Source organism: Cavia porcellus, unplaced genomic scaffold (genome assembly GCF_034190915.1).
Source record: "Cavia porcellus strain 051 isolate PalLab524CR breed Dunkin Hartley unplaced genomic scaffold, mCavPor4.1 scaffold_31, whole genome shotgun sequence".
Classification (NCBI taxonomy): domain Eukaryota; kingdom Metazoa; phylum Chordata; class Mammalia; order Rodentia; family Caviidae; genus Cavia; species Cavia porcellus.
The window spans coordinates 33,025,684-33,053,408 of NW_026947514.1; the positions used below are offsets into that span (position 1 = coordinate 33,025,684).

The window sequence follows — 27,725 nt, forward strand, 5'->3', positions numbered from 1 at the left end:
AAACGTAATTATACAAAAAGAAGATCCAAGAGCAAGTAATATCAACAGAGTTTTAAAAATAGATGATTTATTTATTTGTCTTTTTCTTTTTTATCGGTACCCTTCACAACTGCACACTTGCAAGGCTGGCGCTTATGCCGCTGAGCTAAATCCCCAGCCCCCCAAAATAGAAGATAAAACACTCCTAAACATGTGCATCCATTAACAGAATTTATTATACATAAAATAAAAATTGGCAAAACTTAAAGATGAAATAGACAAATCTACAGTTACATCACTCTCAGGAACTGATAGAAAAGTTAGGCAGTAAGTTATTAAAAATATAGAAAATTTGAATAATACCACCAATCTGTGTGACCTAACTGACATTTACAGAACACTCCACCCAACAATAGTAGAACATCTATTTCTTTTCAAATTCCAGAGGAACACCCACCAAATTGGATTATAATTGGAGCCATAAAAAAGAACTAAGGCATGTTTTAAAAATTTGAAATCTTTTCACAAAATAATTAAGTTAGAAGTAAAAACCAAACAGATGTTTGGAAAACAACCAACTATTTGGAAGCTAAACATTATATTTTAAATAATCCCTGGGTCAAAGAAGAAAATGTGAGGATAATTTAAAATTATTTGAAATGAATGAAAATTTTAAAAAGAAAACATGAAAACATCATTTTTGAGTGTATTTTAAGAAAAAAATAAAAACAGTGCTGTTTATTATTTTTACCATATTGTGCAACAATCACCACCAATTCCAGAACATTTCCGTCACCTCCAAAAGAAAATATCTATTAACTATAGCATCTACTTCCTCCTCTGTCCGTTTCCTGGAAACCGTTAATCTATATTCTCTTTCAATGGATTTGTGTATTCTGGACATTTCATATAAATGGAATTCAACACCATGTGGCCTTTTGTGTCTGGCTTCTTTCAGAATTTAGAGTTTTAAATTCTTATGTTAGAAAAAGAGAAAGTTTTATTTTTTTGAACATGGTTACCAACATAATTAACAGGGTTAAAACAGTCTTCTCAATAAGTGATATTAGACTTACAGTTATCAATGGATAAAAGAATGAAACTGGACCTGCATCTCCTGCTATGGACAACAGAAAATGAAATCAGGTGGCATGGTGGCACACACCTGTAATCCCAGCGCTCAAGACTGAGACAGCAGGCTTGTAAATTTCTGCCCAGGCTGGCCAATTTAGCCAACTTAGTGAGACTTTGTCTCAAAATAAAGATTAAAACAAAGGGCTGGGGATATAGCTCAGTGTGAAGGCACTGTGTTCAATCCCTGATCCGAGAACAGAAAACTCTCAAAATGGATCAATATAGCTGAAAATTTAACAACTAAAAATATAAAACTCTTAGAAGAAACATGGATGTAATGGATTGTAGAAGGCTACAATCAATAATGGAATGGGAAAAATATTTGCAAATCAGAGATATGATAAAAGACTTATAGACAGAATATATACATAATTTTTTTTTTGTCTTTTTGAGACAAGCTTTCACTGTGCAGTTCAGGCTGGTCTTGAACTCACAGCAGTCCTCTTATCTCAGCCTCCCAATGTGCAGGGATAACAGGTGTGCATCACCATGCCTGGCTATATACATAACTTTTACAATGAAACAATAAAAAGATAGACAACATAATTTTTAAAAATGGGTGAAGGATTTGAATGGCCATTTCTCTAAAGTAGTTGTACAAACAGGGCTGAGGATGTAGTGCGGTGGGGGAGTGCTTGCCTAGCATATGCAAGGCCTTCAGCTCCATCTCCAATCGCCGCTGCCCAAACCTTGAAAAGCTGCACATTTTCAGTCACTAACAAATCAAAATCATGGTGAGATATCATACCTCCTGGGAAGGATATCATAATAAAGAAAAGACAATAGCAAGTGTTCTGAGAATGTGGAGCATTTGGAACCCTCAAATATTTCTAGCTAAAATGTTTAAACTTGGAAAAGTTTAGTGATTCCTCATAAAATAAAGCAGAGTTACCATATGATTCACAATTCCACTCTTAGATACATATGTAACCAAGTATTGAAAACACAGGTCCACACACATGTGCATGAATGTTCTTAGCAGAAAAATATTAGTAAAAATGTGAAACAATCCAACTATGCACTTGTGATAGTAGATAAACAAAATGTGGTGTATGTGACCCATGGAATGTTATCAGCTTTGTATCATGAATTCTGATATATGCTAAAACAGGATGGATCTGAAAACACTATGCAAATTGAAAGAATCCAGAACAAAATATCATATATTGTACAATCCCGTTTGTATCAAATGTCAGATAAGCAGATCCATATAGACAGACTGTGGAGTAATGGCTGCCAGGGGCGGATGGAGGGAGGAATGGGGAGTGACTACTAATAGATTTTTTCTAGGGTAATGAAAATATCTTTAAATTAAACAGTAATGATGGTTGTACCGCCTTGTGCATATACTTAAGGAGCCTGGGAAATTCCACCTCAAAATGTGCCACACCGGCATGCTAATTATTTTCAGACAAGGCCCTTGGAAAGCAGCTGATGCAACAAGAGGCTTGGCTGATATTCCCTTATCTTTCCAAAAGCCAGACTTGCCAGAAAGGAAAAACAATAACCTTTGGTTCACTCCTTGAGGTTTCGCTAACTAACTCACGGTGTGAGAAGGAAAACAGGCAGATCTGCACCTCGGCAGACTTTGTCCTAAGCTATCATCTATGTCCCCGGTCCATTCATTATTCTAAGGAGATCATTTATGTTCTCTTGACCTATCCATCCTCTCAGCAGCCATTTGCTACTCTTCAAATACAATCGCCTACGTTCCTCCCTGTCCCTCTGGCCTATGAAGACAAGTAGGCGGCCGTCTGAATCTTGCTGGCTTGGTGGGATTCACACTCCTGTGATTTCCCTCCATACATGCTAAATAAATCTGTGTGTCTCTTTCTCCTGTTTGTCTGTTGTCAGTTCATTCCAGTGACCCTTTGGCGGACAAAGGGGGAAATTTTTTCTTTGTCCCTATAATTCTACAAGTCATTTTAAAGTATATAGTTTAAAATAATACATTTTATGGTGTCCGAATTACATTTCAATAAAGGAAAATAAGGTTCTGATGAAAAAGAATGTCACCCACTATTGATAATAGATAGACTTAGTGTGAGGCTAACTCCCTCCAAACATTACAGAATCTATTCTTTGTTTCTTCATGATAAAATATACATAACATACATTAGTGTTCCAGCTGTTCTGAGTGTACATTTCTGTGTATTCAGTTCCTTTATAGTGATCTGCAACCACACCCACTCATCTCCAGAACTTTTTCATCTTGCGAAATAAACTCTGTAACCATGAACTCCCCATTCTCCTCTCCCCTCCTCAGCCCTAGCAATGAACATTCTACTTCCTGGCTGTATGAATTTGACCTCCCTGGGTTCCTCATATACGTAGAATCATACAATATTGCTGTTTGTCTTTTAGTAAGGTAAAGGGTCATGTGGATCCAGAGCCGGTCCCTGGACTGGGTGTCTGCTGCCAGCCCAGGAGGACAGGAGAATCTGTAATGCAAAAACAGGCCCCGTCAGCATCAGGACGGCTCCCTGCACTATGTCGACAGCTGGAAATTCTTTCTGCTCTTCTGAGTGTTACAAACAGGCGACTTCTCAAGCCCAGTCCCAAACACAGGAATTCTCCCTTCGTCAGTCTGTCTCCTGGGCCCTATCGAGACAGCTGGACTTCCCACGCAAACGACTACACTCAGCTGTGACTGCCTTTCCCAGGGCAGCCTGCTCCAGCTCACCCTTGACAGAGAGCACAGGCTACTTGACAGCAATGGTTGGTTTGCTGTTCCAAGCTGCACAGAGTGCGACATGGCACATTTTCCAAATGTTGTTCTCTGCTGCTTGCAGCAGCTAATGTAATCTCCACCTCCTTGGGTTAGGATGACAATGTTATTACTTGTCCAGTTCTTTGAAATTCATAGCAAGGATTTGAGTCTTGTGCATGACCCTTCCATCGGATTTTATGAAACTGAATAAACAAATTCTTTGTTATTAAAATAGAAAATCTTTCACTGGATTGGGGTAAGGCCACAGCTGGATTGAAAGCAAGAAGACCCCAAAATAGAGGTGGATTTTATAGGCTCCGGATGTCCCAGGTCGAACCTGGAGAGCTGAGTGCATCCTGGGCTGTGTGTGCCCAGACACAGGGATCTGTAAATCTTTCCCAAGTGACAAAGCTTAGCTTTCTCCAGATCCCCATGTGAGAGCACTGATGGCTACCATTGTGGGCAGCCCCACAGACAGCCGGGGCCCTGCTCAACTTCTACAAAACACATTAGTTTGCTGATAGGTTTTTGTGTCCTGCCAGGAACTATAAGAATTAATATGCTTCAGAAATCCTTCTACACTAAAAGACGATGCTGCAAGGCGGGTGGGAGGAGCTCTTCTACTTTGCAGAAGAGCCAGTTACAGGCCATGAGGGTTGAAGGCATAGCAGGAATATCTCAACAGGCAAGAGACATTTCCGCTACAGACTTTATAAGGTGGTACCTCCACGGCTGAAAGAAGACAGGAAGCTACTGCCCTAGAGCTTCAGAAAACTCGATGACACGCACTTGCTGTTAGATACTAAATGTGGACCAGGAAGTGGTGGTGGCAAACTAGATGAGGTAAGACCTTGGGTGGGTTTGGATAAGCCCCGGATACTCATCCACAGTCTCTCGGTTCTGGCTCGAGTCCACCCACTTTGTAGGAGGAAGAGTGGAGGAGCAGCTGATGCACACATGGAGGGCACATGCAGTCAGGCTTTGGGCAACTGAGCTTGCAGTTCCTTATTTGCCTGAGTATTGTCAGGAATCAGGAGAGCTGGACTGAGATGTGATTCTGCTGTTTCCTCTCCTTCTGACCTGGGCCCAGCTCTGGCTACAGCTTTATCATCTGTGAAATGAGGGAATCAGATCTGGTTCAATGGCAACCAGTTTACTAACTACACATTCAATACATATAGGGATTGTTCCTGGGTTTTCAGGGCTACACAAACATGGATATCACACACACACACACACACAATACACACACACACACACACACACACACACACACACACACACAGTTCAGTGCAGTTGTAAGAGGGGAAAAACCAGTATTATAAGGCAGAGTGGAGGAGGATTTGAGAGCAAAAGAGAGGGTGTTTCTGCCAGATTAAAACAGTGCATCAAAAGAGGGACCAGAAAACTGGATGAGTGCATATTGGTAAGCTCTGTGAGCAGGAATTAGGTGGCTATGAGCAGAGTGCAGGTGCATCTTACACAGCAGATCCTCAGCAACAGCTGCTGAGTGACACTGGCAGCAGTGAAGACCGGGCCGGCAGGGTAGGCAGGTCCGTGCTGCTGGCTGGGGAGGACGTGCGTCTGAATTTCTGCAAGGAAAAGGGGTCAGTAGAGTGGGCTCTGTGTCAGAGGACCAGTGGACTACAAGAGAGTCGTAGAAAATGTCCAGGAGAGGGAAGGGAAGGGCTCACATTTAGATGACTTCCTGGAGGTGGTGAGAGATCTCAAAAGCAGTACAGAAGAGGATTCTTTTGGGTTCCAGAAGCAGATCAGGTGTGCAGGGAGAGACAGGAGAGGTGGACACTGTGCAGTGAACATACATAAAGAAACAACCACGAAAAAGAAGATGGAGCTAAGACAGGTGCTCAGTTCATTCTGTGCAGAAACTGGAGGGTGTCTGTGCAGGGACTGTCAGCAGGCAGGCAGAAATGTGGAAGCTCAGCTGGAGAGATTTGGTACACGTGGATGAGATAGAAGGAATGTGAGGGCAAGGAGACTGGGTGGCCAGAGAAGCAAGGAAGGAGCACTTGGCCAGAGAGAAAAGCAGAAGCCTGGCAGAAAGGAACCAGGAGAATCCAAGGAAGGGTTTCAGGTGGTGGATGGGAGGCCCAGTCACTGTGCAGAGGTGACATGGGGTGGCTCATGGGAGGAAGGGCCAGTTCCTGGGGACAGGAAGTAGACAAAGGTGTAAAGGATACTATGAGTGATATGTAACAAGGGGAACAAAAGGATGGCACCTGAGAGAAGGAGTTAAGGGCAGCCATCTTAGCATCAGAGACAGCTGCACTCTGGGACAGTTTCTCAAACATGGACACGTGTTCATGTCACTGGGGCTCCTGTTACCACACAGGAAGCTTCTAATCCAGGAAGGAGGATGGGTGGCAATGCGGGACAAAAGAGATAAATGTTGCTGCCATTCTCCAAGGGGTAAATTATTCATTTGCTAAAGGGGCGGATATATCTGCTCCTCTCCACTGAGCAAGGGTGGGGATATGAGCCATGGATGGACAAGAGGAGGCAGGAAAGGGTGCTTTGGAGAGGCTGGACCTCCTCAGTGAGGGGTGTCAGAGGCTCTGTGGATAGAAAATGGAGGTGGGGTCAGGGCGGGCAGGCCTCAGGAGAGTGAAGGCCTCAGGGATGGTGTCCAGCTGACTCAGGAGCTGGAGGGACAGCTGGGACTGCTGGGTTGCTGTGTCTGCAGCTGGTGTTGGCAGGGCCCGGCAGCTACAGGTGCAGAGAAAGAAGCGGCTGGCCTAGGTGGCTCCCTCAGGAGACCCTGGGGAGAGTCAGAGGTTCGAGGGGTTAAGGGCACAGAGTCAGGCTGGGGAGGGGGCCCAGGAAAGCTCCTATGGGGTCATGGGGAGAGGTAGAAGAAGGAAGGGTGAGGGCTGGTAGCTGTGGGCAGAGAGGGGATGCCAGTGGTGGAAGTCTTGGAGGTTTCAGGGGATGCCATAGAAGTCTGGAGGGAGCCAAGTGGCAGTTGGACAGATGGGAGGCCTGCAGGCCAGGCTCTGAGGCAGGGGAGAGGCAGAGTGAGGGGCTGAGCTGCTGGGTGACTTAGGGAGCAGGACTGGAATGAAGCCCAGGCTCTTGCCAGGGAGGCTGCTGTGGAAAGCCCCCGTTGTTAGGCAGTTTGAAGCTGGGATGCTCCTAGGATTGTGCAGCCTGCTCCGTCCAGATTCCTTATCCCCATTTCGTGAGGTCCTGGGTTGAGACCCTGAGACCTGAGTTTTACACCCTGGGACTGCGATGCTAAGGGGAGACCATGAACGTTGACCCCTTTAGCTGCAGCCTGCTAGGGACTCTGTAGCTCCCCCAGGACCACAGTGGCTCTCTGGGGCCAGGCAGGGTTCAGACCCCCTTCTGAGGTCATATCTTTAGGTCCTGAGAGCCCAGTAGTCGCTCTTCCCCAGCTCCTGGGACTCTCACGTAGCTGCCCAATCCCTGTGAATCCCTGAGGGGCCACTGCGTACTGCTGAGCGAGGGCATGCATGCGAGTGAGGACTGGCCATCGGGACTTCCTGTCTCGGAAGGACAAGGCAGTAGCGTAGTTGGAGTTCCTGCTCCCAATTTTCATGGCTCAGTTTGATTCTCTTTCTCTCCCCAGTGAGCTCTGGTTTCGGACCTGTTTGTTCTTCATCAACAGTGCAAGAACACCATGGGGTTTGCAGAGGCTCAGGGAGGCTTGTGAGAAGGAAGGGGACACTCTGAGGCTGTGCTGGTGCCCTGCAGGCCTGGGCATTCCTCCATGGACATTTGCTCACCCAGAGACCACAGCCCTTGTCAGGCCAGCCCTGCAGAAGCGCCTAATCTAGACCTCTTGGGATGTTAGGCACCATAATGACTGCCTGCTGGAAACTGCCACAGGCTCCTTTCTTCCAAACCAGTCTTTCTTCCTTTACTCCTCCTCTAAGGCCTGGGCTTTCTTCACCTTTCAGCCTGGCTCTTCTTTCCTATTAAGGCCTGTAGAAGGGCAGGAGGCATGCAGCTGGCCGCCCCTGCAGGATCTGCAGCCCCTCCTCCTGTGCGCCTGCCTGTGGCTTCCTCCCCAGCCTCTGGCTCTCAGTCTGTGCCTCCCGCCTGTCCCGTGCCCCTTGATAGCTGTCCTCAGCGGGGGAGGGAAGCTCCAAAGGATCTGTGCAGAGACCCTGGGCAGAGGAAGATAAATGGAAGTTGTAATAAATCCAGGAGCAAAGTTGTAACTTGACTTAAAAACAAACAAAAGGGCCAGAACTGCACTTAAGCTCAGCAGAAGCTCGTCTCCCAATGTAAACAGAAGAAAGCAGAAAGCTGAGGAGCCTCACTCAGGCCTGGGACAGCGAGGGAGGGTCAGAGGCAGGACGGGATGTGACTTCCTCTGGAAGAGGATTGTAGGGGAGGTCTCTGTGGCCTCGGCAAGGGAGAAAGGAGATGTGGGACATGCCATTTTCCCATGACTCCTTGTGGAGAAGGGGATTGAGCTGAGAGTGCTGTTGGTGGGGTCACTCCTGTGGTCTGCCGCTGGTGGGGGAGAGAAAAGCATGTGCTGGCAAAGAGGACCTGCATGCTGTGAGGCCTCAGCCTCCTGTGCCTGGGACACAGGGAGTCACTGAGCAGCTTCGGAGGTCTGCCAGGCATGACCCAGAAGGTCACTCTTGCTAGGAGCATGGTACCTTGCTTAGCAGTGTCAGGCTGGATTTATGATGACAGCCCCTTGTCCCTATGTCTGACTCCATAAGTTCAAAGTGCCACCTCACAGGTCCTCTTCACTGGAGCCTCCTTGACAGTTTTGAGGTAGGCAGAATGGAGGGCTCCCCACGCTGCCCAAAACAGTGGATATGGTGTGTCCTGAGGTGCTGCTCCGACCCAGTCAGTAACACACTGTGTGATCCTGGTGAGCTCTTCACCTTCTCCGGGCCTGGCTTTCTTCCCACGATATGATTCGTTCCGAATGGTAAACAGATCAGCTGTCACCCCTCCTAATTCTCTGTGGCTGGACTTTTCACGGTCAGGAACTCAGGGGGACCCAATAGGATGTACAAAGCCACAGTTTAAACATAGTTCATCTTTCTGGAGCCTCATTTCAACACTTGATTTGGAGGAGGAAAAAAAGAATGATTTTTTAAAAACTGTAAAAGAAGTTGTCTACATTATAGAAGGAGATGCAACATTTACATTTTAAAGACAAAATAGGAAACTTCAAGGAGATTTTGTTTCTGCAGATGGTCGCAGGTCTCCTAAACAATGTGTTTGCTCTTTCCTGCTTTCTGGGAACTTAGGAGATTTTGGAAGCGGTGTTGCTGAAGTCCCCACCTTGAGCTAGGCCTTCTGAGTAGCCTGATGTAGCTTTTTAGGCTGCCAAACCATGGGGTGTAGAAACCCATGTTCCTGGTGAATGCCAGGTGGCTGTACTCCCTTTCCCAAAGAGAGGGCTGTTTTCACAGCATCTAACACAATTGTTCTCATTCTTAAAATAAAAAAAACAAGTGCTCATGCCAAAGTCTTGCCTTGACCAAGTGCATCAGACTTCCTGGGAATGTGGTCAGGGCTTCATGTCTGAAAAGCTGTTGGGGTGTTTCCAAAGTGCAACTTGAGCAGGGTGAGCTGATTTAAGAGTTCAGACTTCAGGGCTTACGGGTCCCTGGAGTGTCAGTGTCCACAGAGGGGACACAGTGGCACAGATGGCCCCCTCCGAGGCTAGTGGGCACAAGAGGCTGCATCTCAGAAGTCTCTGCCCACAACTAAAGGAAGGGGTAGAGAGTTAAGGGGAGGTGGAGGCAAGACGAAACCTTGCAGCAGGCAGGAAGGTTGGACTGTGTTCCCCCCAAAATTCATGTCCTTCTCAGAGCCTCAGAGTATGATCTTTTTTGGAAATAAGGTCACTGTGGATATAATGAGGTAAGACACTAGGGTAGGTTGGCTTTTAATCTAATATCACTCTGTCCTTGTAGGAAGACTGGGAGCACTGAAGAGAATACATTTCTGTTTTTAAAGCAAACTTCATCAAGCTTGCAGCATTTTGTTGTGGCAGCTCTAGGAACCGGGACAGAGTCCACGGAGGGGAAACATTGTTAGTAGGCTCCAGCTGTCCTGCTCCTCTTGTGGCTGATAGAGGGTCTGTGGTCCTGCTGCCCCCCAACAGTGTGTGGGTGCCAAGGGATCCCTTGTAACTGCTCCGTTCAGTACAGCTGGGAGGGAACAATCACAGGTAAACTCATTTTGCAAAAAAGCTGAGAGGTTGGAGTGAAATGTGGCCCATGCAAAGGGTCGCTCTGAGGAAAAGATGACAACAAAGGAATCAGGACTCCTTCATTCATTCACTGACTCGCATTTGCTCATGGAGCCTACTGTCAGCCAGCTCTGGGAACACAGAGGTACTGAAGACCAAGCCTCAGGAGCTGGAGCCAGAGGAGTCCACGGTGTGCACGAGAGGAGGCTGAGGAGCGCTCAGATTCCTTCCAGCCCTGGCATGGGCTGACATAGAAGAAAAAGGAAGGTGACCAGCTGGAGACCGCTGCGCGACTGCCAGGGCCTTTTCTGTACTCAACAGCTGCTGAAAGACTCGGCATGGGAGGGCTGCAGGGGACATGAGTGTGTGGGGACAAGGCATGCTGGTGAGGTGTGCTTTACTGCTCAGGGACAGCCAGGCCCCGCCTGGCTGAAGAGGAGATGGGCTTCAGTGGCCACTAGTAATTGTACAAAACTGAAAAATCTCCAGAATATTTTCAGCCCATTTGCACTTATCAAATATCAGGCTGGAAACCTCACCAGTTTGTGTAGGACTCTTTCCAGAACTCGGGAGATTTCACAAACTTGGCCTTGTGCAGGGTGAGGTTCTTGAAATTCCGGCTCCTCGTTCTGGGATCACCCGCCTTCCCACAGGCCAGCAGCTGCTCTTGCACACCTGGCCGCACCGTGAAAGGCGACTTTCTAGACGGACTCTCCAGCCACAAGATGTCTGCGTTCTTTTGGCTCTTTGGTTTCCCCTTTGCATTTTTGGGAGTTACATGACACTCAGCAGTGAGTGATGCTGGCAACCTAAGCAACACAAAGTTCAGAGCCTGAGGCCGCTGCGGCCTCTGCTGTGGTTTTTCTGAAGCTCCATTTCATCTGGGCTAGAGGAGAATGCTTCCCTCCAGAGACCCCAGCAGGCAGGCGGGGCTGAAGCAAAGTTCAAGGAACAGTCGCTTCCACGGTGGCTGGGTGTTTGTCTGGCATAGAGGCAATCTGACGGCATGCTGCAGGCGGCTCAGGACAGGCTGGCAGGACCAGACAGACTGTAGGAGTGGCCAAAGCGGACACTATATCCCAGTTCCTGCTCCTTCCTGGAAACAGCCTGAAGACTACCATCATCATTAACTCTCCAAATTCGTTCATTAAAAGCTCCATGTTACCTGGCACTGGATATAATTAAAACAGAACAACAGTTGCAGTTAACTTCACCTTTTATGACCTTGCAGAGGTTTCCAAGGAAGTCCTAGATGACCTTTTCTTGCATTTGGTACAGGACTCGAACTCAAGCCCTTGCACGTGCCAGACAAGTGCTGGTGTTGCTGAGCTATATCCTTGGCGTTTATCAAGGAGAAGCCGAGAGGTATGCTGAAGGCCCCCCAAAAAGATCTGAGAACAAAGCCCAAGCCTCCTCAGACTCAGACAAGAAAAGATGAAAGGAAAAAACATGTACTGAGTTTTATGTTTCTAAAAGTAACACATGATCACAGAGGATAATTTAGAAAACACAAAAAAGTATAAAATAGAAGCCACCCACAATCCCATCCTTAGAGACTACTGTCAGTGTTCTGGGGTATAAATACTCTTCCTGATTATGAAAATAGCTCTTTACATCTGTATCTTAAAAATGAAAGTGGAAACAGATTTTTGGTAGTGCAGGATTTCAGGTAAATTTGTAGTAGGGATCAATAAAAAAATTATAAGTAATTGAGGGCCTGTTGTGTGTAAGGCCCTCCAGTAGGTACTGTGGGGATTAAGGGGTCCAGGAAACATCAGGAGACTTGGAGGAAGGAACACATGAGAGTGGTTTTGATACTTGTATCCTTAGCTCCTAGGAGCGCTTGGCCTTTACGATGGTGTTTTAGGCTGAGCAGATGGTGTTTGTCCCTCATTATTCACTCACTCAACAAATATTTGCCTTGTTCCTACTACTTGTCAGGTGTAAAGGCATCTAGGATTTGGAGCAGGGAAGCACTGTGTTAGGAGTAATTTAGGAGATTTGTACAGTTTTACCAAATCAATGGTGTGATGGGTGATTTTACTTGTCAGCTTGGCTAGCCCATGGCACCCAGATTCTTGGTCAAATACTTGTCTATATATAGCTATGAAGGTGTTTTTAGATGAGATTAATGTATAATCAGAAGACTTCAAGTAAGTCATATTACCCTCTGGAATGTGGGTAGTAAAGGCTTTAAGAGAAGAGAAAGGCAGAGGGCTTTTAACTTCTACACCGCCGTTGGGTCCAGCTATATTACCTCTCCCTGGGTGTCTGGCCTGCTGGTCTGCCCTGCAGATTTCATACTTGCCAACTACTCCCTCAAAATCTGTCCTTCCATCCATCCATCCATCCATCCATCCATCCACCCACATGCATTGTCGTGCTCTGGACCCAAACTAACACTGATGGAAATGGAGAAAGTCAGAGTAGAGACATGGCTATTCAGAGAGACTGCAGGAGGTCAGTTAGGATATTGGCTGATCAGTAAAGAGGAGTGTCTGCACGCTGTTGTGTGTGTCACTGTGTCTGCATACATGAGTGTGTGTGTCTGTGTGTTTCTGGATATACTTCTGTGTTTCTCAGCTGTACATGAACTTGTTCTAACTTCTTTGTGCATGTCTGGGTGTTTGTGTCTCTGAACATGTCAGGGCATGCTTCTCTGTGTACATGATTATGTATGTCTATAGGAGAGTGTATATCTCTGCATATGGTTGTCTTTGAAGCTTTGTGTGTATCTCCATATATGAATCTGTGTGTGTGTCTGTGTGTGTATTCATACATGTGCCTCTGTGTGTCTGTAATGTCTAAGTGAACATGTATGTTTTCGTCTCTGTTGAGTATCTGTGTTGGTGTATGTCCACGTGAACATGTATATCTGAATACATGAGTCTGTCTGTCTGTGTCTGTATATATGCATACCTTGACCTGGGTTGATGCGTGTCTATCTGCATGAGTGTTCTTGCGTCTGTTGGGGATGTCTGTCATGGTGCTTTTTCTGGTACTGAGGATCGAACTCAGGGTCATTGCAATGAAACACATCCTTCATCTCTTTTATTTTTTTGAGGTAGTTTCGCTAAGTCTAGACTCAAACTTGGGACCCTCCAGCCTCAACCTCCCAGAGTGCAGGGTTTACAGGCTTGCACCAGTAGGACCAACACCTCAATCATTTTCTAGGGCACCTCTTGCCTGACTCTTGGTCAGTTCAGACAGCTTTCTGGGAGGGAGAGTACAAGCTGTGTCTGGGAGTGGGACAGAGAGTTGGACAAGCAGGACACCAGATCACATGGTAGACAGAGCTGGGGCAGTACACAGCAAAGGGATAGGGGATGCAGGCAGGTTTGGAAACAGGATAGTCAGAAGCTAAAAGTGGCACAGACAGGCTTTGAGGGCAGTCCAGGGACATACACAGGTCCTCCTTCCTCAGAGATAGTTTTTTTCTTTTGTACTGGGGATTGAACTCATGACCTTATGCTTGCCAGGCAGGTGCTTATGCCACTGAGCTAAATCCTCGGCTCAGAGATAGGTTTTTAAAGAAGCAGGGTCAGTAAAGGCCTATTTGAGGGGGTGGCAATGCAGGAGACCTGTGGGCTGGGCCCCATGAGAAGGAAGAGGAGAAAAAGGACAGTCAGGGTAGGAAGTTTTTGTTTGTTGGGTGTTTTTTTTTTTTTTTTTTTGAGACAAACTTGTCAGGTCTTGCTATGTAACCCATGCGGGCCTCAAACTCCCAGTAATCCTCCTGCTCTGCCTCCTGATTGCTGGAATTACAGGAGTGTTCCTCTATGGCCAGCACAGGGTAGAGAATTGTTCTGAGACTGATGACGACTTCAGGTTGGACCTGTCGGTGTTGAGGAAGGCACAGACTTCCAAAGGAAAGGTAAAGACAGTGACCAGCATCATGTTCCAGAAAGGAAACTGAGGAATGAGAAAAAGCCACCAGGTTTGACAGTAAGGAAGAGGAGGCTGTGAGCGTGTGCAATAGGACGGCAACAATTGCTGGACGCCCACTATGGAGGTGTTGGGATGGAAAAAACAACAACATAAGCATGCGAATGGGCAGCAGAGGTGAGTGATGGAAGCCCTGCACATATTTGAATAAAGAATGAAACTCAGTCATCAAGATATTCAGGCCTGATCCCATTAAATACTTCCCCTGAGAGTGAGCAAGCTGATATCCTTTAATCATGCCTTATATTTATAAAGGCATTTCTCCAAAGAACTCCAAGTGCTCGATAAACATTAATTAATTCACTTTCTCAGCCTCCTTTAGGGACAAGTTGGTGGCAGGCAGCGTCATTGTTTACAGGCACGGAATCTATGGCGGATATGAGAGTGGCACCTTCAACCCAGATCACAAAGCGTCTGTGATGGGAGGCATCCTTACCTGGCTCCCCTCTTTCTGCTCTCAGGCCTTTGCTATATCACCCACATTTTGCCAGATCCCTTAGTGTTTCCAGTGAGCTGTGGCTGTGAGACCAGCTACACATTCTAATGCTTCTGGGAATGGATTTAGGATAATCCACCAGTGATCTTGGGGCCAGGTGTGAGGCTCTAGGAATGGGATTTTCATAAGCTGTATCTTGGACTAAATTGAGAGTTCTGGTTACTTGTTTATATTTACTACAAGCACTGACCAAATTGTCAAACTTAAAATATGCAATTGCTCAGTTTGCATTTTGTGGGCACGCTCACACACGAAATTCTTTAGTGCTGTAGGTCACAGAAGTACTGTAATTCCTTAAGCTGGCTATGTAAGAGCCAACCATGTTCTCAGAAGCCAAATACTCCTGGGACACAAGGGATCCCAGGGACATTCCACTAAGATGATCTGATTACTTCCGGCGGTGAACCCGGGCCTTATCAGGCCTAGAAAGGAAGAGAATGCCAAATATCTCCTTGGTGGAGGTGATCTGCAAAGCCCCCACTGTGGCCCCAGACAGCATTTGACTTAAAGGCACTCGTTCTTTCCAGGCTGTGGCCTGCCATTGTCCACAGAGCCCCGTGAACTGCCCATACTCTAGTGAGGACTGGCACTTGTGGGATCTGATAAGCAACACACAGTCTTGGTCTGGTATTGCTGCTCTTTGAGTGGACCTGGAAAATTCAAGGGGCATGGTGGTACAAAGCCAGGATTTCATTAGGCTCCCCTAATGATCCTTCTGGGGCCAGGCAAAGGGAGAAACATTCCAAAGAGCATTGGATGGCTCCTCTTGAGCCTCCCTGTCTCGCCATCATTTGCAGAGACATCCCTTGTTAGTGGGACTAATCTGCTCCAAGTCCCTGGCAGCTGCACAGAATACTAGAGGACCAGCCCAATGTGGTGCCATTTGGCTACCTCTGCCATCCCATCACACTGCTTGCTTCCCAGGCCTTCTACTGCACCCCGAAGAGCACAGGGGCCCACAAAGAGACAGCGGAGATTAGCACAGTGACACTTTCATTTGGGGGTTTTCATGAAATCTTTTGTGTTTGGTCAGAATCCAGCAAAAATATAAATTGTTTAGGAGACAGAATAGAGTTGCTTTCTGAGCTGGGAGACCCAGAAGGCATGGCCACTCTGGGAGCTATAAATCAAAGCCTAATCTTGGGAGGACTCTGGGAAGGAAGAGGGTGATGTGAAGTGGTCTGAATGGAGGAAGGGCCAGAGAGTTTTGACACATCTCAGTCATTTCCTTCCTGTTCCCATCTCTTTCTCATTCTCTCAGAGCAGAGAATTCCGGCTTCCTACACTTAAGATGAAGAAGGTCAGCTCTAGAATAGACAGCCATAGCACATACCCACCCCACCGTCTGGGTGTCACGGGTGAGAGTGCTTCCACAGCGGGGTTGATAAAGGACACAGTGTGAGCATAACGTGTAACGTGCGTGAGTGGGGGCGACTGAGCTGAAGGCAGTTTGTGGGAAGAGAACCTCTCTTGACTTGTCTTTCTCTAACTTCTTTTTTTTCCTCTGAAGAGAGTTGGATAAGTCCTCCTCAGGTCTTGGAGCCAGGTGGCCTGAGTTTGCAACCTGAAGGGTCCACTTAGCTTGCTAGCCTCATGGTTCTCCCAGATGAGGCCAGTGGGCTTCCTAAACAGCAAGGCCAGGTTTCTCTCTTGTGATATCTCCCTTCTGCTGTGCCTGGAGAAGTGTATACTGCTCTGTGGTGCTTAAGAGATGAGCTATGATGTACTATAGATTGTAAGAAGAGTACCAGCTGCATAGTAAATTACGTAAGGTTGTTTCTCCTCCTCTTCCTCTTCTTCCTCCATGATTTCTTCCCTTCTGCCTCCCCTTCTCCTTCTTCTCCTCTATCTGGGGTTAGCTGGAAATTCATCCATCTTACCACAATTCCTGGCAGCTTCCTCATGTTCAAGGAGTGTGGGAACTGGGCACTGGCCCATGTCCGACGGTTAGCCCTGCAGTGGTCCATAAAACAGCGGCAGAGGGAGCGGCCAGCACAGATAGGGCGCTGGAGATGAAAAGCAGCCGTGTTTTCCTTTCCAAAGTGCTGCTGTGTTCCTGAAGGCCTGCAGCTTCCTCTGCCCTGCTGGTTTTTTTTTTCTTCCCAGTTCCTCTCAGTGATATCTTAAGAGGCAAACTTCCAGCACTAACAGGAGGTCTTTTGTTCTCCTTTTCTCAAAGTGGACTTTAACCCAGTTACTACAGACTGAGTCACTGTAAAAACAAACAAATAATAATCTTCCATTTTCTTAAAGGCTCTTCCAGGCCTGCTGACAGAAAAGGCAGAACCTGACACTGCACTGGGCCTGTGGGCTCTTCCCTATTCTGACCTGCTGGAGGCACAGCCTGAGAGAACCTTCCAGAATAGCCTGGCACGATGGCTTGTTTAAAATTTCATTTGATTTGGGACGGCCCGTGGACTCTAAGGAATTTTTGTCCCAACACAGTGCTGGTGAGATTTTTCCCAGACTGAGAAGAGCTGTTAACTTCTGGATCAGCCACACACTACATTCTGGACTTGCCTCCTTTCTCTATACTTCAGGGGCTTTGTATGTGAAACAAGGGTATTAAGACTCTGTGTGATTTTATCAGGAAGGGCCTTTCAAAGGGAATATTGTCCTGCTCTATTAGAAGACGTCAGGGCAAACTAAACGTGCCAGGCCAGGCTGAGTCCATTTGATAAGAGTCCCACAGGCACTAAGCAAGGCATTGGGGCTGCAGAGCTGAGAAAGTCCTACTTCCTTCCCTCAGGGAGACAAGAAAACATGGCGTCTCCTACAGGTGGGTGGAGATATGCTAAGGAAGGATGGGGTGTGGCAAGGAAGAGGATGGGCACTCAGCCTGGGAGTGTTGGGAAAGACTGTGAGGAGATGGCATTTGAACAGTGGCTACTTCAGGGAAATGGAGATCCACAGCAGGTAAAGGGAGCTAGGCAAATAATCCAAGGCAAGTTTTTGGACCACCAGTGTGCAAGCCTTTTCTGACCTTTATCCAGCCATTTTTTTTAGTAGAGTTTTTGAGAAAAAGGAAGAAATGGGGCTCTGGCTTCAGGACCCTGCTCTGAGACAAACATTAAGGCATGCTTTGGGCCACTGGCTCTCTGGACCCACTGTCCTAGAACACAACCATTGTTCCCAGTGGATATAAAACATGTTGTCTAAGAGGTTGTCACCTACTACATTTCTGATTCCTGGAGCTCAAGTGCTCAGGGTAATATACTCATGTCTGCAACAAAAAGCAAGTGCACTTGCCTGGAAAACTGCTCCTCATTGTCAACCCCACTTACAAGCTTCCGTTACTGTGAAGTACCCCCAGACCACAGGCAGAGGAGCCAGCATGCTTCTTTGTACTCCTGAGGCTCAGTCTTTGTACTTTGACTTAGGCTCTACCTGTAACCTACTGTAATTTCTTGGTTGTGTTGAGCACCCCCCCCCCATTCTGGGCTCCAGAAAAGAGGGTGGTAGTGAATGCATTTTGAATTCTCAGTCTTTAGCATGGTATTTGGTTCAGGAACATACTAAGTGTTCAATAGGTTTTTTGTTAAGTGAATACTTAAGTGAAGAATGACCATTGAATGGGTGTGTTTGGCGTAGTCCATCAATGTTCTTTATCAAAAACTTCACTTTCCCCATCACTGATAATAAAATGTTAAGACGTAAGAATTTCCTACGGATTGCACCACTTGGTATATAAGTAGATCTTTCCTTCCAAGAAGCTACTTGCAGTTGAGAATTTAGATTTTATATCCAACTGAGACCACAGTGAGAATCCGGCCAGAGGGAATCTGCTAATTTTTCAAGCTGACTTTCCTGTTTTAGTGCATTCCAGGAACTGAGTAAAGACCTTCCATTAGCCTGTTGGGTCTGTGCCTCTTTACATTTCCGTGCCAGTCACTTGGAAAGTGAACATTTCTCCTTGTGACCAGGCAGATTTGCTTCTGTGAAGGTCAGCTTATGTCAGTGTCACTATTGATAAGAGTCTTATCAAAGACAGGGGTCTTGATATGTCCCTGGAAGTACTCCTTGGCTGGCCCTTCCATCCCTACTCTCTATTTCTGCCAAACTCAGATGTCCCCTGACAACCAGGAGTAGATGACACTAAAGATGCCAGTGTCCAGTAGAACAGGCCATGTCCCACCAACTACGGCCTCCCAGCCTCTTGTACTGGTCCCCATCTAGCTGCGTCTCGTCTCTCTGATGTGGTAGAGCGCAGGCCGTAGCCTTGGACTGCCTCTGCCGGATTATGGCTCTAAGAAGATGAGTAAAAAATTCCAGGACCAGGCTTGCTCTCAATGACAGTCGCTGGTTAATTTCTTCTGAGAAAATGGAAACCTTGGTCTCCTGATGTGTGCAACGTCAGGCACAAGAGGAATTTTCCAATACAACAGGGGAATGAATTTTCCGAGGACAGGCTGACCAAGAATAGCCACCATCTGACCGTGCACCAGAATTAGCTAACGTGGCACTCCTGGAGCAGCGGAGGTGACTGCTGGACTCTTGGCCCAGGAGGGCAGCCCCCCCCATGTGTGTTGCCAGGATCTGTCACTGATGGGATTAGTGACTTCAGGACAGCTGGAACACTGCAGAGCCATTTCCCTATGGTGAGAAGGGACACGGTCTTGATTCCACCTCAGAAGGAGGTGGCGATGAAGAGCAGCTGAAAGCTGGCTGGTCCTTTAGAATCTGTGATGGGAAGGGTGTGCACCCAGGCCTATCTGCTCTGTCGCAGACTTCACAGTGGCCTGACTGTTCCTTCCGCAGACTCACAAGTTACCCCTTCATCCACTTGCTGGGCTCCGCTCTATGGGGGACACTCCTGTGAATTAGGCAGACAAAGATGAATTGTCTGCGCCCCTTCATTTTGTTCTCTCCAGTTCCCTTCATCATCCTTCCACAAAAGGCAGAGGCCATTGTTCTCCCCAGCTCTTTCTTTCTCACAGCAACAGCAGAGTTTCAAAGCTGGGAGGCACAGGCTGCTGGGAAGAGGCCGGGGAGGAGCGCAAATCCTCCTCTCACTGGAAAGCCCATGGGGCGCTGTCAGGGTGGGAACTGTCCCCTGGGAGCCCCTGGAAGCTTACTCATGATCTCTGGGAGATGCTTATGACTGGGGAAAAAATGGTTGGGGTACAATTAATTCCCAGTATCAGGTATAAAGGAACTTTTTCCAAAGCTGGTTCTGGCAGCCAGAAAGTCACCTTGGCAATGTTGTCAAGGGCATGGGCGCCTCTGTTTCTCATTCTCAGTGTCCGTGTGGGAAGGGCTGGGAATTCACCTCTCCAAAACCAGAGGGAGAAAAGGCCTGGGATAAGAAACAGAAAATGTAAGTGCTGGCCCGGTGGATATCTTTTAAAAAATTGTTATTTATTTTTTTCCTGATTTTGGAAAGTATGTTCGTAAGAGGAAATTGGAAATACAGTATAGAGAAAATTCTAGAAAATAATTAAACGCAAAGCACAGGTTTATTACCCAGTGAGAGTGCTATGGACATTTTTATATATATATTCTTCCAGTTAAAAATGCACATGATAGTTCTTTTCTTACAAAACCATTTTATTCTATGTAGGATGGTTTATAATCTATCCTTTTTCCTTTAAGGTTATATTATGAATATTTTCTCATGGATAAAAACACAGTTTTTTTTTTTTTTTTTTTTTTTTGTCTTTTTCCTTTTTATCAGTACCGGGGATGGCACTTATGCCGCTGAGCTAAATCCCCAGCCCCTAAAAACACAGTTTTAATGGTGGCCTAGTAATCCATCTAATAGATGTTAATTTAGCTGATACTGTATGGCTGATCATTGAGCTGGTGTCCACTTGTTTGCTATCATGAATTACATGATGGAGACTTTGGGCAGCCTGACTCAAGCTGCCCACTGCTTTGGTCATATGTCACTCAGTCCTTACTCAAAAGCCATGGTCAGCTGAGGAGAGCCAGAAGGACTTCACAGCCCCTGCTCAGAACACAAGGACAAATTTAATTGATTCAAGCTTGCAGCATCCCTGAATATGCTTTTTAATTCCACAGAAACAGTCACCAATGTAGAGAGACAGTGGGATTCAATTCAGTGGAATCTTATTCATAGATGCATTTTTTTTTAAGGACAAAGTAGGACCCCTGGACTGGTGATCCCTTTAGACCTTGGCCATCTATTTTGTAGGAAAGGCTTGCGCATTGTTGGTAATGGAAGCTAAGTGCCTTCAGCAAGGTTTGTCTGTAGAGGTCACAGGAGACATGCATTCCAGACCAAATCTGCTTGGAATCATTTCCATGTTAGGATCTTCAGTGCCATAGCTCTCCTCCATGAGTGTAGATAACCCGAGGGGAGTAGCACAAAAAGTTAAGAGTTCCCAGCAGGCCTAAGGAGTTTACTGAAATGCTGTGGCTTGCAAAGCAGAAGGGAAGCCCTGGGTTCAGAGAATTGAGCAGATTCCCATTGGAGAATCTGGGGCAGAATTTAGGCCACAGGTCGTTAGTTTAATTTACCCTCAAGAAGCTCAAGCTGCCACATGGGATGCATCTCCACAGCCTTGGTCCTGCAGCCCAGCAGCAGGCGAGAGACTGAGCTCCAAGGTGGAGGGGCAGTTGCTGCAGGCCTGGGAAGTGGGGTGTGGGCGGTGCAGCTCAGCAGTCACCTCCCTCTTCATTGTCCCATTCTAGTCCTGAGACCTGCATGCATCTTCGCCAGGACACTGGAAAGTCTCATTTACAAAGGTGAAGACCAGACTTCTTTGTTTTTCTCTGAGGCCCCAGGCTTCCAGAGGAAGATAGGACAAGAAAGGGAGCTCATCTCCATGAGAGCTCAGGGAGGTAACATGGGATTGCACCAGATGGAGGTGTGTGCAAAGTGTACACACACACACACACACACACACACACGCACGCACGCACGCACGCACAGCATATTTCTCTCCTTCTCCTGTCTTATAGCTTAATGGATTTTTGGGAGAGAAACTGTGGTCTCAAATGCATATGTTTTGGCACAAAAGCCAGGGGTGGGGCAGGGAAGCATGAGAGTCCCCGTGGGCCAACATTTTTGTCTCGTCTCTGAAAGGTCACCCTCTCTTCTCTGCTGCTCAGATATGTCACCAGACGCCCCTGCCCAGTCTGACAGCACCATGTACACAAAACCCGGCACCCCAGTAAGCTGATCCTTTCCCAAGCTGCTGAGGAGTCTTTGGGGGGTGGACAGAATTCCTTCTGAGCTTGTCCAGCCCTGGCTCATGAGCTCGGCTGTCTCCTCTCCCAGGAAAGATTTATGGCAGCAGTGCAGGGCTGACTTCCACCGCTCCACCCTCTCCATCCCTCTTCCAGGCAAAAGGTTGAAGCTGTAAAGGTTTATAGAGGGGCTGCTGGTAACAGATCAGTATTCCCACTCTGTGACCAAGGAGCTGTTGCAAAAGCAGCTGAAGCCTCTCTTCATACTCATAATTGGATGGCACTGGTGCCATGACAGATGCCAGACCAGACATGGTCCCCACTGCCACCCAGCCCGGATGCCAGGCACCTCCACTCATCCTCTGGTGGTTAGCAAAGGTGCTCTGAGCCAGTTACTTGTGCCTGAGATGTGAATCCCCTCTGCGCCAAGCCTCCAGAGACGGGCTCTAATCAGTTCTCATTCCACTTTTCTTTTCCCTCTACCACTAGGGACAATTTGGCGCCTACTCACAGCCTCTGTCCCTGCAGTAGGAAGAACTCAAAGTGATTGGTGCTGATGGAGTTGAGACTCCATTTAGAGAGACCACCATGGGCCACCCCTGACTATAAGCCTCTCGTGTTTTGCTTATTTAGATCTTACCACAAAGCCCAGAGTGGACGTTGACAATGTCCCTGGTGCGCAGATGAAGACACTGAATCCAGAGTTTCATTAACTTGCCCAAAGTTGCACAGCTAAGGAAGGGTGGGGCAAGAATTTCAATCCAGAAGCCTGGCCCTGGAGTCATATTTTTAATGCTACACTGAGGGTGGAAATAAAATAACTCAGGATTTTATTTTATGGACCTCAGAGAATAATATTACTTGACTCCATATTGCTCACAGCACAGGGCCTGATTCCAGGTATCCCAATGATCGTTGCTGAAAGAAATCAATGCCAAAGTGTTCTGTGCCTGTTACATCTTCTGTACAATGGGACAGTAGTAGCACAGACAGTTTTGTGAGAATGAAAGTGGTAAATCTGTGTAAAGCACTTAGAACAGGTCTGACACATGGCATGTGCACCATGAGGGCTGCTGTCAAAGTGCCTGTCACTTTTGGCAATGTGGCAAAGGCTCTGCGCTCTGATATTGCAATCCTGGTGTGGAGGATCATCTGGACAACTCTCCTTCAAAGAAGAGCAATTGTCTCCATTTTGATTAACCTGGTCCTGTTCCATGTTGGTGTGCACAGAGCTGGCTAGGACTTTTTCTCATCTCCTGAGTTGGTTTCAAGCAATGCAAATTGGTCTAGTTGAGGTGCTGATGTGTGGTCTTTGAAGCAAGGTGACAGGTCAGTGAAACCCCGCCTCCAGCTCCCCAATAACATGTGTGAGCGAGGCCCGTGCAGCCAAGCTGTTGGCTGGGACTGAACCTTGAGAAAGAGGCCATGACATTATACATCAGAGCTGAAGCACAGGCCCCAAAACATTAGATACTGTCTCGAATTATGTAGATTACTCTCCCTCTGTCTGTCTCTGTCTCTCTGTTTCTGTCTCTCTGCCTGTCTCTGTCTGTCTCTGTCTGTCTGTCTGTCTGTCTCTCTCTCTCTCTGTTGGCATATTGCAGGTTATTTCAGGCTTCCCACCTCACAGCGCTCATGGACTTCCTGTCACAGCTATAGTCACTTATCCCCAGCCACTTCATGAATTAATAGAACCTGGGTTCTGCCCTGGGTCAAGGCTTATGTTCTGGTTAGCCATTATATTAGCTTGACTTAGGACCTCTTGGCTCCCCACAACTACAGATATGTCTTAGTGTCTTTATTCTCTTTGTGGGTTGCACTGTTGGAATTAATTTATTAGAATTCCAATAATTTTTCCATGGAATTACAAATGTGGATTTTTCTGGACAGTGATAAGGTCAAGAAGGGCTTCCTATCCTTGGCTCTACCTCTGCTCAGATCTATGATCTCTGGTAACTGACCTAACTTCAGAACTTGAACTTTGTGGAGTTTTTAAAGCGCGAAATGAAGTTCTGTGATCAGCACAGAAAAAGCTCTCAAGTAATGACCACAAAACATCTTTAGTGTTAATGATATTGCTATTTTAAAACTGGATGCATATGTTTAAAGCATTTTGGGTCACTCAATACTCCTGCAGGACAGACTGCTGTCTTGGTGAGTGCGTACACACACACACACACACACACACACACACACATTGGCAGTGCAATTGGCCAATGACTTGGCCATTCCCCTACCAGTCCCTGGAAGCAGGGCTTCCTGGTTTGGGAAGGAGTTTTAGTGCTTGCCGTCCTCAAAGCAGGTGTCTCCTTCTTCCTGGTTCAGAGGGGACACCATTATCTGGAAGGAACTGAGACCTTCAGAGAAAAAGAACTTCCCTTTGGCCTTCTGAAAGTCACTGGCCACCTGAGTCTGTGCCTTGCTGCGCATCATCTAGGTGGTACGGCTGCTCCGAGGGCTCCATTCCTCTATGCTGCAAGACCGTATGGGGGGTCAAGGGGGCTGGCCAGTCACATCCACATCCCAAGAGCGCAGGTCTGGTCATAAGTGGCCACATAAGTGGCCATTCTGGGTCCCTGAGTATCTGCCCAGCTGAGCCAGGGCTCTACTGAGCTGCAGGGACCCTCTACTCCTGAGTCACAAGTGAGGCACTTACGGCCTGATTGGGGAGCCCTGGGGAACAGCAGAAATGGAGCAAGCCTCCCTGCTCCCCTGCCACACACAGGTGCAAGTGTCCAGGGGAGAGTGTCATATCAACATGGCTCCTTATGTCACTTTGATTGGAGTCCTCAGCAGGAACTCTGACTACACTGTCATCACAGCGTGGTCTGGGGAAGTACCCATACAGGAGGGGGACTCAGAAGGGATTTTGATGGCGAAGCCAAGGGCACAGCTCCCTTTTTCTTTTGTAATTTGACATATGAAAAGTGAAGCAAATAGAAAGGGGTATCCTCAGGACTCCAGGAGCTCGGCTGTTCAGCACATGCCACTTCTAGGGCAGAGCCTGGTACGAAGGTTGGCCATTCTTCTTGTTCCCACTTCTGAGTCTTCTTGCAACTATTTCTCACCGTCCTATGTGACACTTGGCTGCTGGAAACCTACCCATTTGGCTATTTCTGTCTCTCTAAGCAGCCTAGTCATCTGGGAGACAACACCCCATTCAGAGTCTAGGGCATAACCAAACAAGGCCTAGCGTTTGGATTTGTTTAACTAGAGAGGAAAGGAGAGAGGGGCGATGTATGTGGCAGGACCACCAGAAGGTGCAGGAGAAGGGACAAAGTTGGTTATCTGGGCCTTCTCAGGTGGGGGCAGTTGCCTAGGGAGGATATATATCAGGAGACTTGGCCTCGCCATCAGGCAAGGCCTTGTCATAGGAAGGCAGGTGAAGAGGGACATTTGAAGGATGCCCCAACTATCCCATGGCCAGCCTCAAGGTGGATTGGGATAGTCTGATAATCTGGAGTAGTCAGCTCAAGTATGAAAACACCCTGGGAGGTGAGATTACAGTATCTCTTCGGGAGAGTCAATGGCTCCTTTACAGAGGCTCCAATCCAGGTAAGACTGCCAGTTGATGTCAGGCTTCAGGATGCCAGGTAGATCTGTCTGTACACCCAGGTGGCACCCAGAGGAGAAATCTTTGGTCTTGGGAGGCAATACAGAACTTGCATCTTCAAGCTTGCACAGACCCTGAGCTGAGGCCTGAGGGACCCCTACCCTTACAGGGAGGTGCCTGGGAGCACCCTGCCACATGGACGGCCAGGGTTCAGGGTGTTATGGGTGTGGTCTGAGGAGTGGTTTGACTGGCTCCCAGCCTGTGACCTGCCTATGGAGAACAAGTTCCATTTTCAATTACTGTCAACTTGGCCCCATCTAAGCCTAAGTAGGCAGGCTGACCAGGCAGAGTTTGATATGTGTGGCATCTGCAGTTTTAGCTGTCACTCTGTCATTTGACTGAAACCTCCCTGGATCCATAGCAGTGAGGCTCTTGATGTTTTGCTGGAGGGACAGCCGAGGCCAGCGTTAGCTTTCAGATTCAGCATCTGGGTGGACACACTAATCAGCTGCCCAGAGTGACCCATGCAGGGACAGGCAGGGAGGAATGCGAGGTGTGGGTGGAGGCAGGGAGTGAGGGTTTGAAACAAGGCTCAGTCTCATAAGACCATAAATGTTAGCGTGAGATTAAGAATGAATCCACACCAGAAGCGTAGATCTGATGCATATGGAATATGTGGGTGTATGCATGGGTATGATTTGACAAGCAAAGGAAAAAGGGGGAAACTGAAAAAAAAAAGTCCTTTCTGTCCCTGTAACCATTAGAAAGAAAATGAAGTCCAAATTGTGTTCAGGGCTGCTGGGACAGAGGAAGAGAGGCAAGAATGGAAAAAACAGGCCGTAAAGATGCCAGGGCTCCTTAAGCAGAAACATCTGTTGAAGTCATAAGACTCAGCCTGATCAGGCTTCTAACAAACCCAGGAAGAGGGAGTCTGTGCTGGATCAGGACTGCCCTGCTTGGCTGTGCGGGGCCCCTGGGACGCATACGTGCAAAGGAGATACCTTCTCCAGGGCTCAGCCAGGACTGGCTCCAAGCACAAGAGGAAGGGCGGGGGGGGGGGGTATTGTAGCAGCCGGGGCAGGGATGTGACAGCAGTTTGGAGTGTGTATTTATTTAAAGCTTTAACTCACTAGGGTAGCCTGGGGAGCCACATGTCTCAACTCCTGCAGCCAAAGAAAGAAAAAATGAACCCGGGGGAGGGAGGAGGGGAGTTGATGACCTGCATGGAGTAGGGGGTGGAGTGGGGGTAGGGTGGGGGGTTGGGAGGCTCTGCTTGCTGTTTGCAAGTGTGGGCTGGTCTCTTATTTGTGCTTTTTGACCTGGGCCAACTGTCCAAGGCTCATCTCTTCTAACACCTACCAAAATGGCAACTATGGTTTATTGACCATTTACCACTCACTGCATCATGTTCCTTGTAAGCATCATCACCTCATTTAATCCTCCCCAGAGTGGGCAGAGACATGTATGGCCATCTCAGGGAGGGTCTCCTATTTGTATTAGCATCCCAGGAAGAAACAGAGGCTGAAGGAGGTGACACAGTTCTCCTAGGTCACTTGGCTAGAACATCCCAAGCAGCACCCAGAGCTGCCCCTGCTCTTCCTTCCACAAAGCTCATTGGAAAAAGTGACTCAGTCAAACACCACTGGGAAAGCAGCTTTGTAAAATCAGCCCAACATTTCCGGAGACCTCAAGGGCCCTGCACACTCTGTGTCTCATCCACCTCTGTGCTCCGCCACAGTAATCTGGCCACTTGTGAGACAGCTCTAGCTACAGAAGATGCCAATGCCAAAGAAAGGGAAAGGGTTAAAACTCCAGTCCCCACGATGACAGCAGAATTCTGCCATCTCTCAAGGAAGCACATAGATGCTGAAAGAAATGAAAACCAGATCCTATACTGCTTTCTTGTGGGGAATGGCAAAGGTTTCATAAGGCCTCATTCGAAAGCAGATGTGTCTCCTTTTCCTTGAACCCCTCCTCAGACCTGGTCCTGCCTGGCTGTGTTCATTTGGACAGCATCCACCCACCACGAGGCAGCTCAAGCCTCCCAGAACATGGGGACCCTTATTTCATATATGGGGTCCTGGAGATAAAAGGCTACCACTGTTGGTGGCAGGGCTCATGGACAAGGAACTAGAACCTCCAGAAAATACAATAGTGAAACAGCTAGAGGACCGGCAGAAGCCCTTTCCTGGGCAGCTGCCTTGGGAAGCAGAGGTCACTGATGTTTCCTAAACAATGAGTGTGCGCTGCCGTCATTTACTAGAATAGGAGCTCACTGGCGCCGGCTGGATTTGACATCAACCCTTTACAGAAGGTAACACTGCCTCCACTTTAAAGGTGAGGAAGGGGTAACTTACCTAAAGTCACAGAATTCCAGAGTAGAACCCACGCGCTGGGGCGGGAAATGCCCTTACACCTCAGGCTCTGCTGTGCCTCCTGTCACCTGGCCAGCTTGTGAAAAGGCAGTCTCAGAATCAGCAGAATCTGGGAATGAGCAACTCCCAGGAGGGGCACACTCCAGGCTCTAGGACCACGCTGCTTTCTT

The 27,725-nt window shown here is 47.5% G+C and overlaps 1 long non-coding RNA gene across 1 annotated transcript; it reads right to left on the reverse strand.

Moving 5' to 3' along the window:
* Positions 1–193: 193 nt before the first annotated feature.
* LOC106028208 (uncharacterized) lies at positions 194–27,676 on the reverse strand. The gene is made up of 2 exons (XR_001201808.2): positions 27,538–27,676; positions 194–19,771 (listed from the first exon to the last, which is right to left on the reverse strand). It is a non-coding gene; the product is annotated as an uncharacterized LOC106028208 (long non-coding RNA).
* Positions 27,677–27,725: the final 49 nt, after the last annotated feature.